The sequence below is a fragment of the Sinohyriopsis cumingii genome, unplaced genomic scaffold (genome assembly GCF_028554795.1).
Source record: "Sinohyriopsis cumingii isolate HCF-2022 unplaced genomic scaffold, ASM2855479v2 utg002228l, whole genome shotgun sequence".
Lineage (NCBI taxonomy): Eukaryota > Metazoa > Mollusca > Bivalvia > Unionida > Unionidae > Sinohyriopsis > Sinohyriopsis cumingii.
Genome location: NW_028316164.1, coordinates 889366 through 902727, shown reverse-complemented (window position 1 = coordinate 902727; position 13362 = coordinate 889366). Strand labels below are relative to the sequence as shown.

The following is a 13362-nucleotide window of genomic DNA, read 5'->3' as shown; positions in this document are numbered from 1 at the left end:
ATAAAAAATCCCAAACATGTAATGTATACAATTATTAGCTAATAGCTTTTAAGATAACTGATATAAATTAATTTATATTAAAAAAATCACAAACATGTAATGTATACAATTATTAGCTAATAGGATTTAAGATAATTGAATAAATTAATTTATATAAATAAATCACAAACTTGTAATGTATACAATTATTAGCTAATAGCTTTTAAGATAATTGAATAAATTAATTTATATAAAAAAATCCCAAACATATAATGTATACAATTATTAGCTAATAGCTTTTAAGATAATTGAATAAATTAATTTATATAAAAAATCCCAAACATATAAGATATACAATTATTAGCTTATAGCTTTTAAGATAATTGATATAAATTAATTTATATTAAAAAAAATCCCAAACATATAATGTGTACAATTATTAGCTTATAGCTTTTAAGATAATTGATATAAATTAATTTATATAAAAAATCCCAAACATATAATGTGTACAATTATTAGCTTATAGCTTTTAAGATAATTGATATAAATTAATTTATATAAAAAAATCCCAAACATATAATGTATACAATTATTAGTTTACTGAGTTTCTAAAACAATCTAATATTAATAAATTCTAACATAACAAAGTCCAATACCTAATATATAGTGTATACAATTATTACTGTATTGGACTTTTTAACCAATCTAATATTAATAAATTCATACATAACAAAGTCTAATAGCTAATATATAATGTATACAATTATTAGTTTATTGGACTTTTAACCAATCTAATAACAATAAATTCATACATAACAAAGTCTAATACTTAATATATAGTGTATACAATTATTACTTTACTGGACTTTTTAACCAATCTAATATTAATAATTTCATACATAACAAAGTCTAATACCTAATATGTAGTGTATACAATTATCATTTTATTGGACTTTTTTACCAATCTAATAGTAATAAATTCATACATAACAAAGTCCAATACCTAATATATAGTGTATACAATTATTACTTTATTGGACTTTTTAACCGAAATTATATTAATAAATTAATACATAACAAAGTCCAATACCTAATATATAGTGTATACAATTATTATTTTATTGGACTTTTTAACCAATCTAATATTAATAAATTCATACATAACAAAGTCTAATACCTAATATATAGTGTATACAATTATTACTTTATTGGACTTTTAACCAATCTAATATTAATAAGTCAACTCATAACAGCCCAATACTAAACATTAATAGTACTCTATAAGGTATGCAGCACAATCTAATAGCAATAAATAAATCTATAACAATCTACATGTATTATGTAAAATATGGTGTACAGAATTAATATCTGATAAGACTTCTGACATAATCTAATATTATTAATTCATTTTATAATAAAGTCCAATAACAAAATAGTGGTACAGAATTACTACCTTAAAAGGCTTTTAATACAATCTAAAATTAACAACTCTGATTATAACAAAGTCCAATACCAAAATACAGAATCCTACCTTAATGAGATTTTGGCATAATATTAATAAATCTAATTACACCAAAGTCCAAAACTAAATATAGAATCCTACCTAAACGAGATTTTGGCATAATCTAACATTAATAGACCTGATTATAACAAGGTCCAATACCAAAATATAAAATTACTACCTTCATGGGTTTTTGACATAATCTAATCTTACCCAGTAATAGATCGGTTTATAACAAAGTCCAGTAATAAAATATAGGTATAGGATTACCATCTTAAATGACTTTTGACACAATCTAACATCAATAAATAAACTGAAAATAAAGTCTAATACCTAAAACATATCATAGATAATTACTACCTCATTATCACTAAGGAATGTGAAGACTTCAAGGTTCCATCTTGATGAATTACATACACGACCTAAACTGGCTTTTGCCCAACATGCTTTCTGTTACTTCTACGTACCTAAAATAAACAGAACTAAATATAGTGTTATTTTTCTCATTTTCTTCCAAATTTTTCCATAATTAGACTTGTATATGACTTTAAATCATACTGTACATGTATATGCACACAATTTTTAACTTGTATTGCACATGAAAAGATGCAAATGACCAACTCATGTTGGAAATGTATATGCATATCACTTTAACACCTATTGTACATGTACATGCATATGACTTTAAATCATATGGTACATGTATATGCATATGACTAACTTACACTGTATATGTGCATATGACTTTAACTTCACATTTTACACGTATATGCATATGACTGTAACTCACATTGTACATGTATATGCAAATGACTTTAACTCACATTGTACATGCATATGCATATGACTTTAACTCACATTGTACATGTATATACATCTTACTTTAACTCACACTGTACGCATATGTGCATATCACTTTAACTCATATGGTACATGTATATGCATATTATTTTAACTCACATTGTACATGTAAATGCATGACTTTAACTCACATTTTACATATATTCAGCAACCTAATAGCAAACAAGTCAAATTTTAAAGTTCGATCAGAAGAAAATCTGAAAGGCTACTGTATATAAAATGGCCTGTTTCCATGAGGAGTGTGTGTGTGATGTGGACTTTTAACATGGCTTTAACAATTTTTCATATCGCTACAATGTCTGCATCATGCCGCAGACATGTAGCATGATGTCCCACCCAGTCACATTATCCTGACACCAGGCTGACCAGTCCTAACACTAACCTCATAATGCTGAGCACCAAGCGAGGCAGCTGTTAGTATGATTTTTGTAAGTCTTTGGTATGACTCAGCCGGGGATCAAATCCATGACCTCCTACATCCGAGGTGGATGCTCTAACCACTAGGTTACAGGAGCGGTGTTTCCATGACTATATAATATGTGTGTTCCAAACTTTTGAACCTTAATTACATAAATGATGGTCTGGTTCACATTCTAGTGAATGATTAAGTTACAAGCTATCATCATCATCATCATCATCATCATCAGTCTCATGACCTAGCGTGGTCGTTGAGGCACTGTGCTGCTGAACATCTGACCAGTTCCCTCCACTTGTCTCGATCATGTGCCAATGTCTGTGTCTCCGCAAAACTTTTCCTGGTCCATTCTGTGATGTTGTCAGACCAATTTTTTCTCTGTCTACCTCTCCTTCTGCCACCCTGGACACTGCCCTGCAGGACTGTTGTAGATAGACTGTTGGCTCTAGTGACATGGCCATACCATTTCAGCTTTCTCTTTTTGACGGTGGTGAGGAGATCCTCATACTGGCCTACTTCGCGCCTGATGGTGTTACGCACTTCTTCATTTGTGATGTGGTCCATGTAAGAAATGTCAAGGATGGTTCTGTAGCATCTCATTTCAAGTGACTGGATTCTTCGTTGTAATTCTGCTGTCAGGGTCCAGGCCTCACGTGAGTACAAAAAGACTGAGATGACTAGAGCTCGCAATAGTCTGATTTTAGTTTTCAGACAGATATTCTTGTCTCTCCAGATGGGTCTTAGCTTTGACATAGCTGTCATTGTTTGTGCTGCTCTTGACAAAATTTCTGCTCTTGATCCCTCTTCAGTGATTATGGAACCAAGATATTTGAACTGACCCACTGTTTCCAGTTCATGTCCTCTGACTTTAATCTTCGTTACAAGCTATGGACAAATTTAAATCTCAAATTTGCCATGTTTAAGTTACCTCCCTTCACATGATAGCAATAATATAGCATGGTCAGCTGACATGATATACTCTCAAACAAGCATGATCATGAGTTAGATTGGCATTTAAGCATACACAAAATTAGAAAAATAGAATCTGAAATGACTAATGATTTAATATTGAATTTATGGAACCAGTTGAATAATGTCCAACTTTTGTGAGCCTTGGCAAGCACAAACTAGATGCAATGAGTTTCTTAAATTTAATATTAAAAAATCATTACCCATTTGTGATTCTGTTTATCATATAGATTTATTGCCCATGCCTGCTTTCAGTTGACTAATATCCATTGTCTTACTTACTGTTGCTGCTTATGTTTGGGGTATAACACCCTAAATTAACAATACATGGCACGACAGGCCTCTGTGGGGAAAATTGGCCATATTCTGACAGACATGACCTTTTCTCCCAATTCTGTTTGGGCAATCAATTTGACAAATGGCTGCCAAAATATTTATAGTAATAGAGAAAACAAAACGTCCCAGAAGGCAGGGTAAGGAAAATTTTCACACAACTGCAGCCAATCATTGAAGAGAATACTGCACAAGAATTTCATAGGTTTATTTGGACCAATCGGAACAATGCTTGAAGTTGTGAGTAAATTACACAAACTTTTCACCAAAAGTTCTAATTAGTAGAGTTTGCATAATAGTGGCAGATAAAAAAAAGGAAATTAATAAAAGAAATAAGGCTCAAGCTCACTGATATCAATCATTGGGGCTCATATCATTGCCTATCAGTCATATCATTGCTTACTAATTACCTATCAGTCATGTCAATGCTTACTATTTACCTATCAGTCATGTCAATGCTTACTATTTACCTATCAGTCATGTCAATGCTTACTATTTACCTATCAGTCATGTCAATGCTTGCTATTTACCTATCAGTCATGTCAATGCTTACTATTTACCTATCAGTCATATCCTTGCTTACTACTTACCTATCAGTCATGTCAATGCTCACTATTTACCTATCAGTCACGTCAATGTTTACTATTTACCTATCAGTCATGTCAATGCTTACTATTTACCTATCAGTCATGTCAATGCTTACTATTCACCTATCAGTCATGTCATTGCTTACTATTTACCTATCAGTCATGTCATTGCTTACTATTTACCTATCAGTCATGTCAATGCTTACTATTTACCTATCAGTCATGTCAATGCTTACTATTTACCTATCAGTCATATCCTTGCTTACTATTTACCTCAGTCATATCATTGCTTACTATTTACCTATCAGTCATGTCATTGCTTACTATTTACCTATCAGTCATATCATTGCTTACAATTTACCTATCAGTCATGTCAATGCTTACTATTTACCTATCAGTCATGTCAATGCTTACTATTTACCTATCAGTCATGTCAATGCTTACTATTTACCTATCAGTCATGTCAATGCTTACTATTTACCTATCAGTCATGTCAATGCTTACTATTTACCTATCAGTCATATCCTTGCTTACTATTTACCTATCAGTCATGTCAATGCTCACTATTTACCTATCAGTCACGTCAATGTTTACTATTTACCTATCAGTCATGTCAATGCTTACTATTTACCTATCAGTCATGTCAATGCTTACTATTCACCTATCAGTCATGTCATTGCTTACTATTTACCTATCAGTCATGTCATTGCTTACTATTTACCTATCAGTCATGTCATTGCTTACTATTTACCTATCAGTCATGTCAATGCTTACTATTTACCTATCAGTCATATCCTTGCTTACTATTTACCTATCAGTCATATCATTGCTTACTATTTACCTATCAGTCATGTCATTGCTTACTATTTACCTATCAGTCATATCATTGCTTACAATTTACCTATCAGTCATGTCAATGCTTACTATTTACCTATCAGTCATGTCAATGCTTACTATTTACCTATCAGTCATGTCAATGCTTACTATTTACCTATCAGTCATGTCAATGCTTACTATTTACCTATCAGTCATATCATTGCTTACTATTTACCTATCAGTCATATCATTGCTTACTATTTACCTACATGTACAATAAAATAATAAAGGAGAACACTTCTCATTTGACAATTTAAGAATCAACTTTAATATTTCATGCTACAATTCACCTAACACTAAAATATGTTGAATTATTTTATATCAGTAACAGCAGTGGTTAGGATACATCATTAAAATGCTTGTAAAGTCTCACACATTGAATTTTGTTTTTGTCAACCAGTTTTTCATAATAGGAAACCAAACGTTAGCAAATGGCTACTTTATTTTTAAATACAATACAGTAGATCTATTTGGAGCCCTGCAGAATCACATAGTGCTATGCTGACATGTTGTCATATAGACTGCTCGGGTAACCTAGTGGTTAGAACATCTGCCTTGGATGCAGGAGGTCACGGGTTCAAACCCCAGCCAAGTCATAACAAAGCCTTATAAAACTGGTACTAGCAGCTGCCTCACTAGGTACTCAGCATTAAGAAGTTAGTGTTAGGACTGGTTGAGCTGGTGTCAGGATAATTTAACTGGGTGGGACATCATGGTACATGTATGTGGCATTATTCCTCAGTGCAGAACAATACTACAAACTGCCAAACTGCACACATCAAAATATAACAATATGACTGAAAAAATTTTAAAGTTACCTTAAAAATCCAAATCACACACACACACATGCATCATATTAAAAATTATTAAACTGTTAATATGTAATGTGTACAGACTCTGTGTTAATGGTATCTCTGCTGCATTGCACACACATAAACACACACACACTGTGACTATATATGCATTGAACCCACTATCATACATTGACAAATCTCAAACTTTTTGTGTAATTTCAGAGATTGAAACTTTGTTCATTGTGGAAGTGGCCCAAATGTGCCTGACATTACTGAAGTGGGTAGCTGATATTGAATATAAATTAATGCAGGTAAAGAAAATGTAGAAGGGAAGAAAAGATTGGATCATGCGTTTCTTACACTGCAAAATGTTGCTGGTTTTTAAAAACTTGGAAAAACACAATATTACTTGGCAGTATAAGGAGAGTTAATCTGTGCAGTCAGCCTGGATTCCAGGGTCTGTCCATATTTCATGGGTTTCCACCCCTGGTGTCATGACTCTGTAACCAGAGATCCACACCAAAGAGAGCTGCAATGTCTCAGCTGATGTTATCTGATAACTTGATATACAAGCTTACTTGGCAAATGTGATCAAATTCTGTTCCGAAATATGGCCTGTACAGTGCTCACAAGTTTAGTCAGTTAGATCCAGGCCAACCTTGCCAACAATCAGCTTGTCAGCAATTGTTTTGATGCATGTCATAAATTTGATGGCAAATACTTATTCATTTTTACTAATATGACATATAGGATTTCTACGACAGGTGTGTTTGGAAATAAAAAAGTTGTTTTTTAGTGTTCAAAGTGTGACTGATGTGCTGAAAAGTTTGTACAGAACATGCTGTATGTATGATCTAATGTTTATTTGTTAATTATACAACACTGATATACACTGTGAGGCAAACTTTGGAATGGATATAAATAAGTGTTCTCAATCTTAAAACATTGCCTGTCATATATTTTGATACATGTCACTGATTTCAATGTGACTAGATGATAACTGTTAAGTAAATGGATAAAAAAGACCATTCATTTGTTAGTATATATCAACCATTACAAACAGTCTAGCTTTCATTATTGTTAATATAGTTGATGAGACGAGTCTGCTATCTTATCTGCACAAAATATTCAATTTCCTAACAATATCCCACATTTGTTCTTATATTTTTTTACTCATGCTGGGATATTATGTTTTAGGCAAACTCAAGTTTCTCAAGGGCAAGTTCAATGTTCAATTCAGTTTGATCTTTATAGCTAGGTTGTCTTGTTAAGTACATTTAATTTGTATTGTTTGTTGGCTTTTCTCTCCATGTTTATATGTCACTTATATTTGTATTTTGTAATTGACCATAGTCCCTAATCATGATCATGGACTACCTGAATAGTGACATTTATTTTGTAAACAACATAATACATAGGTAATATTTCTTTATGAGTATAGATTAAATATTGGGATTATTATTAATGAAGGTAAATATGTCTATTTGAATCTGAGTCTAGAACACTGTTTCTTCACTTGGAAATTCCTAAATTTGTTTACAACTTTGATTGTTTAAGAAAGTTGGCTGATCTACATCCAGGCTCTTAATTTTTACATCAATTTTGTTTACTTGAAAAGCTACTTATCCCTATCATAAAACACAGAGTGGAATCTGGATTATTGCTGTGTTCAGTTTTCAGTTTGGATGGATTTAATTATTTACCTTATTCAGAAGAACTACAAACGCTCATTAACAATTATTGGACTGAATCATTAATTTGGAACTATAGTGAATCCAGTCAACAACATTTTGGATTATGTTGTTGTGATATATCACCACATTCCATGCCATTGGCACATTAGCATATCCATATATATCATATTACATTTTATGCTCTAGAAATCTGTTATGGGACTAACACTTTAACAGATATTCTTAAAGAGGATAGACTATTGCAGAAAAGCATACATGTACACAGACAAGACTTGTCTAGAAGATATCAGGCAATCTGCTGCACTAAACCTAGTTCAGTTTTCCTGACATTTCCCACCCCATTTTTAGATATGTGCACGTTGAAACTGGGGTGTAACATTAATGTCAAAATATGTTAATTTGAGTGGGATGGGTCTGAGGAAACTCCAACCCCAAAACATCATGCTAAATTTGGCTTTTACTTTCTAATTGCAAAAATAAAAAAACATGAAAGTTACTAGGTGACTGATATATTAAAAACACTTTAGTTTTCTTTTTTTTGTCTGCAGTTCCCTTCTATTTCTAATAGAGGCCAAGTTTCAAACATTTTTTTGCAGTTGTGGGGGTGGTTAAACTATTTTATTTTCTTACAACTCAAGATGTTTTTTTCCCAATTTATGTAGCGGATCCTAAGTTTCTGTATTTTTCAAACTGGACTAATAATATTTTTCAAGCTGTTTGCATGATACGCAAAGAAATTAACAACAAATGGCCCTCCTCTCCATACATTATAAATGGCCAGCCCCTTGTATGCTGACCTTAACATTGAAAAGAAACATGTGAGTTACCTGAAATCTACCGAATTTCAAAACGTTTGTGGAGTTAGAACAGTTACAGTATGCAGCATATAATTATAAATTTACAAAGTCTAAAATTATGTAGCCAGTATTACACTGGACATAAATGTTATCTATGTTGTATGTATTGTCTGCCTATATATGTTTATAGTGTCCAGCCTGCCAGACTGTGCATTACTGTGTGCAATAGAATATGTTTTCACAGATGTCTAAAAACACCCTGTAGCATGTATATGTAAGTAGGTAGATCAGTGGAGTTAGTGAAAGAATAAAAGTTCACCATAATAGCATGTGCATTGCATTTTGGTGCACATTACTAACCCGGCTCTATTCTCCTTTCTCTCTGCACAGTCTATCAGAAGCCCTCATTGATTTGATAGCAGTAGTGAAGATTGTTTTAGTATGTGATAGTTTTTGTAGAATATACATCTTTATCTGCATAGATATTTCTTTTACAAGAAATATAAACAAGTTATTTCACTGAAGTATTACTTCTTGTAAAGACTGCAGATAATATATAACTAGGGATGATATTTAAATGGGATTTGCTTCGCGTATGAAATTTGTATTGTCTCTATTGTAATTCTTGTTTGTATTTATACTTGGATGTTTCTTTTATATGTTGTATTTTAATTTGCTATGTACCATGCATCAGCGAATAAATTTATATTGATTATATGATTCCTTATTATTCAATCACCGTGGTCTTTTTTATTATTTTACCTCAAGATGATCTTTTCCCCAAATAATAAAATGGATACTTATTTCTTCAAATCTGATTAACACTTATAGGTTACAGCATTTGTATGGGAAAATATGAAAAAGTTTTTTGGATGGAAATACTGCACGACCTTTGGAGTGCAGTATAATATATTCCATCCAGCAAAATGCACAAGGGTTCATTACAAAGAAAATTTGGAGTATCCATCCATTAATCCAGGGACGGGGGTTCTAACCTGTAACAATAAAACCACAATCCTTTAATTCATGGACAGATACTCCAAATTTTCTTTGTAACAATCCCCTGTGACAAAATGAGTTCATACTTTCCCATATAAATTCAGTAACCCTTTTATTATATGCTCATTTTCTTATTCTACCTAAGGCTTACTTATATAAACAAATATACATTACAAGAAACAATGTAACTGAATGTATGCCGTATTCCAACTAAATACATAACCGCAGATTCATCATTACACAACAACATTATTAACGTACACATAACTCCGCCCAGATAAATTTGAACTTAGTCGCGTGCTAGACATAACTTTCAAAAGAAAATGGCATGTCTAGTTAAAATTTAACTTTGGAGTCATATTTTGAATGAATGTGCATTGAATTTGCAACAACTTTCCCATTTGATCTGGAATGAATTTGGTATTTTTTTTGTTTGGATTCTATGAAATGTTGTGATTATGGATGGATGTACATGCATGTGACAATTCCACATGAAATACACTGGATTGAAGAAGCGAGGGAAAAGCGTGTTGACATCTGCATGTGTTTCTGTTTCTATCATTGAATGTTTGAAATCATAATGTGGGAAAAATATGAAGTCTTTCAACTGCAATTCTCAAAAATATGCTATGGAATTTAATGCTTATTTTAATTTGAGTGCAGTAAGGAGGCTGTAACTGCACTTGGAATATTACAGTACAATTTCGAAATGTGTAATCAAGATTGAGAACCTATGACATGGCTCATGTAATTCGGATTATGACATGGCTCATATAATTCTGATTTGCAGAACTAAAAAAGTACATTAAGAGGAAATACATGATGTAAAACTAAGTATATTTTTGGCCATTATTATTACCAGCTAAAGAAAACAAGTTTATGCTTTAATGTTAGTCCTACATGTAAGACCTTTACGCTGATATTTATGTTTTGGGCGTCAAGCACTAATACCTACATGTGCAACGTTTTACATTGTAGGACTAGCATGTTATTTGTAAGGCCCCTGTCTGTCTGGCGTTGCCTAAATCCGAACCATTGTATCAAAAATGTTAATATGGAATGTGCCAAAGCAGCTGGTATGTGGCAGTCCACGAAACATCTGCTTTAGTTCATTCAGAAACAAATTTCACCAACCAAAACGTAAGGCGCCTCTTACGCGAGTGTATATGATCTGTTTACAAATCAAAAGTGCTGGCGCCTGTGTCCATTTATTGTTTACAATATGAAATATGAACTGTCGCGAGTTCAATATCGTAAAATATTGCACAATTCTGACACTGTAAAGTTAACTGAAAAAACAAAATTAGGATGTAATAATATTTTTTCTTACCTATTTGCGGGATGAAAATACAAACCAAAAAAATATATATATAAAAAAAATAGCCCCACTTCCCATACATTGTAAATGGCCGGTCCCTTGTATGCCGACCTTAAAATTGAAAAGAAACATGTTATTTGCCTTAAATCTACCACAATTTGGAGTATTTGTACAATCAGAACTGTATGATGCATATAATTCTAAATGCATACATAGTCTAATATTACAGATTTAGAGAGATATGAGAACCTTAACTTAAATTATTCAAGCAAATGTGTCTATGTCTAATAAAAGTAACGGTGGGAACCCCAGAAATCTTTAAATAGTCGCGTAACAATAACACTTGATATGATAACCCTTTACCTCATAGAGCATAGTGACAAAGTGCAGCTCGCTATACATAGAATACAGGTTACCTAGTCGACCGCATACGCATAGCTTGCCTGTGAACTATTAAGCAATGTAGTGATATGTTACGTTTAACAGCAATTTTAACCATTTTACATTTTTGGTACACATCTATTACATGTGGAACATTTTAACAGTAAAGACCGATTGTTATAGCTGTGTAATTATTTATCACGGAAGAATTTGTTATGTGCTTTAAAATCTGGAGAGAATTCGTTCACCGTCATGTCAGTGAGGCCGTGTGACCAACCGTAGAGCTGCCATTTCTCATACTCGAAATTTAGAAGTTTTTCATCTGTGTCTACATCACTAAGTCATCTAAATTTGATAATTTATAAAAACTAATTGCAGCCTATATCAATATCAGAGCCTTTACCTAGGTTATTGAATCTTTCATAGTTGTGATTCTAATCATGAAAACTTCGTAAGTACTGAATGAAATCCGCGACCGCCATTTTGGAGAGTGGAGATTACGACCCAGTTACTTTAAATGGACATAGTACACAATTAATTTTACTATATGTTATCTACATTTATTTCTCAGTACTGACCTTTCCGCTGTGTGACAATCAATGCAAATCATATGTTAGTCTAAAATACCTTCAAAGATGACTTCACGGTGAAGTTCTTGTCAAAGGTTGACCTGCTCTTTTTTTAGATGATTGACTGTCAACATAACAGCATGTAAAGAGAACACATATTTCACTTCCGGATCATCACCAAGGCCTTATTACTCACTGTGCACTGTCGCCAAAATGCATACAGACAACAACACCCTGAGCTCATATTATCAAGAATAAACAGTTACCTTTAAATCCCTACCAAAAATGCATAAATAAAACTCTTCTATCACCACAAAATGAGAGAGGAAAAAATGTTCTAAAAATAGACTAGAACTACATTCGTGGGGTACTGAACTGGAAGTATTAATTGTGATGTAATTCCAAATAGCAGATATCGACCAGAACATAAACAGTGACCACGTGATCTGACGTAATTGTCATTCACAGAAATGAATGTAGTATCTAATAAGGGGTTTTCCCCGAAGGTGGCGCTACGAAAACCGGCTTAAAATGGCTGATGTTTACAGCAGACCGCAAAAGGCGCTTCTATGGGACTTTTGTAGAAGCGTCAAAAGTAGCTTCGATGCGACTTTTGTAGAGGCGTCCAAAGACGGTTGTATGAGGTAAAGGGATAATTGATATTGCCTTACAAACTGACCATCCGCTTGTTGGAAAACTCAACTGATGATCTGGTAATTTAGTCAGCCGTTATTAATTAAATTCGAGCAACAATTTATATGTACCCAGGCTACTTAATATCAAGAACTATTTTGTTATAAACGTATGTTAAAATAGAACACTTGACAGTATCAGTATTGGTATATTTCCCAGCAACACCTCATAATCACGCATCTCACAATATTATTCTAAACGCGGTATTCAGATACACTAATGTTCTAACAAGGATATTGTTTTCTCTTTGCACAGAATAGTACAAAACGCTACAGACATAAGCTTTATTTTTTTTTTTTAAATAGTGTCCTTTAATGATGTTGATAGTCTGGTCCCATGCCTCTTATGCTCCTGCTTTGCATTCTGCTATACGAAGTCAGGTGAACACCGATGCAATATTGTAACGTGATCAAAACAAATACCTACATATGGTATGGAGAGATCTAACCGCGGCATTTGTATTCCTTTAATATTATGTTTGTTGGTGACATAACGTGAACTTTACTAACACTTTCGATTTGAACTATAGCAATCGTTATATTGTGTTCAAACTTAATTGACTCATATAATAGTTTTACAAATATTTTAACTAATAG

At 32.7% G+C, this 13362-nt stretch overlaps 1 protein-coding gene across 1 annotated transcript in view; it reads right to left on the bottom strand.

Annotated features, from left to right (window-relative positions):
- LOC149770907 (uncharacterized) overlaps positions 1–12782 on the bottom strand; it is a 99640-nt gene extending 86858 nt beyond the window's left edge. Inside the window, exons 1-2 of the mRNA XM_089949005.1 lie at positions 12132–12782; positions 1841–1947 (exon numbers count right to left, since the gene is read on the bottom strand). The gene's annotated coding sequence lies outside the window, so the exon portion shown is untranslated. The remainder of the gene's footprint in view (positions 1–1840; positions 1948–12131) is intronic.
- Positions 12783–13362: the final 580 nt, after the last annotated feature.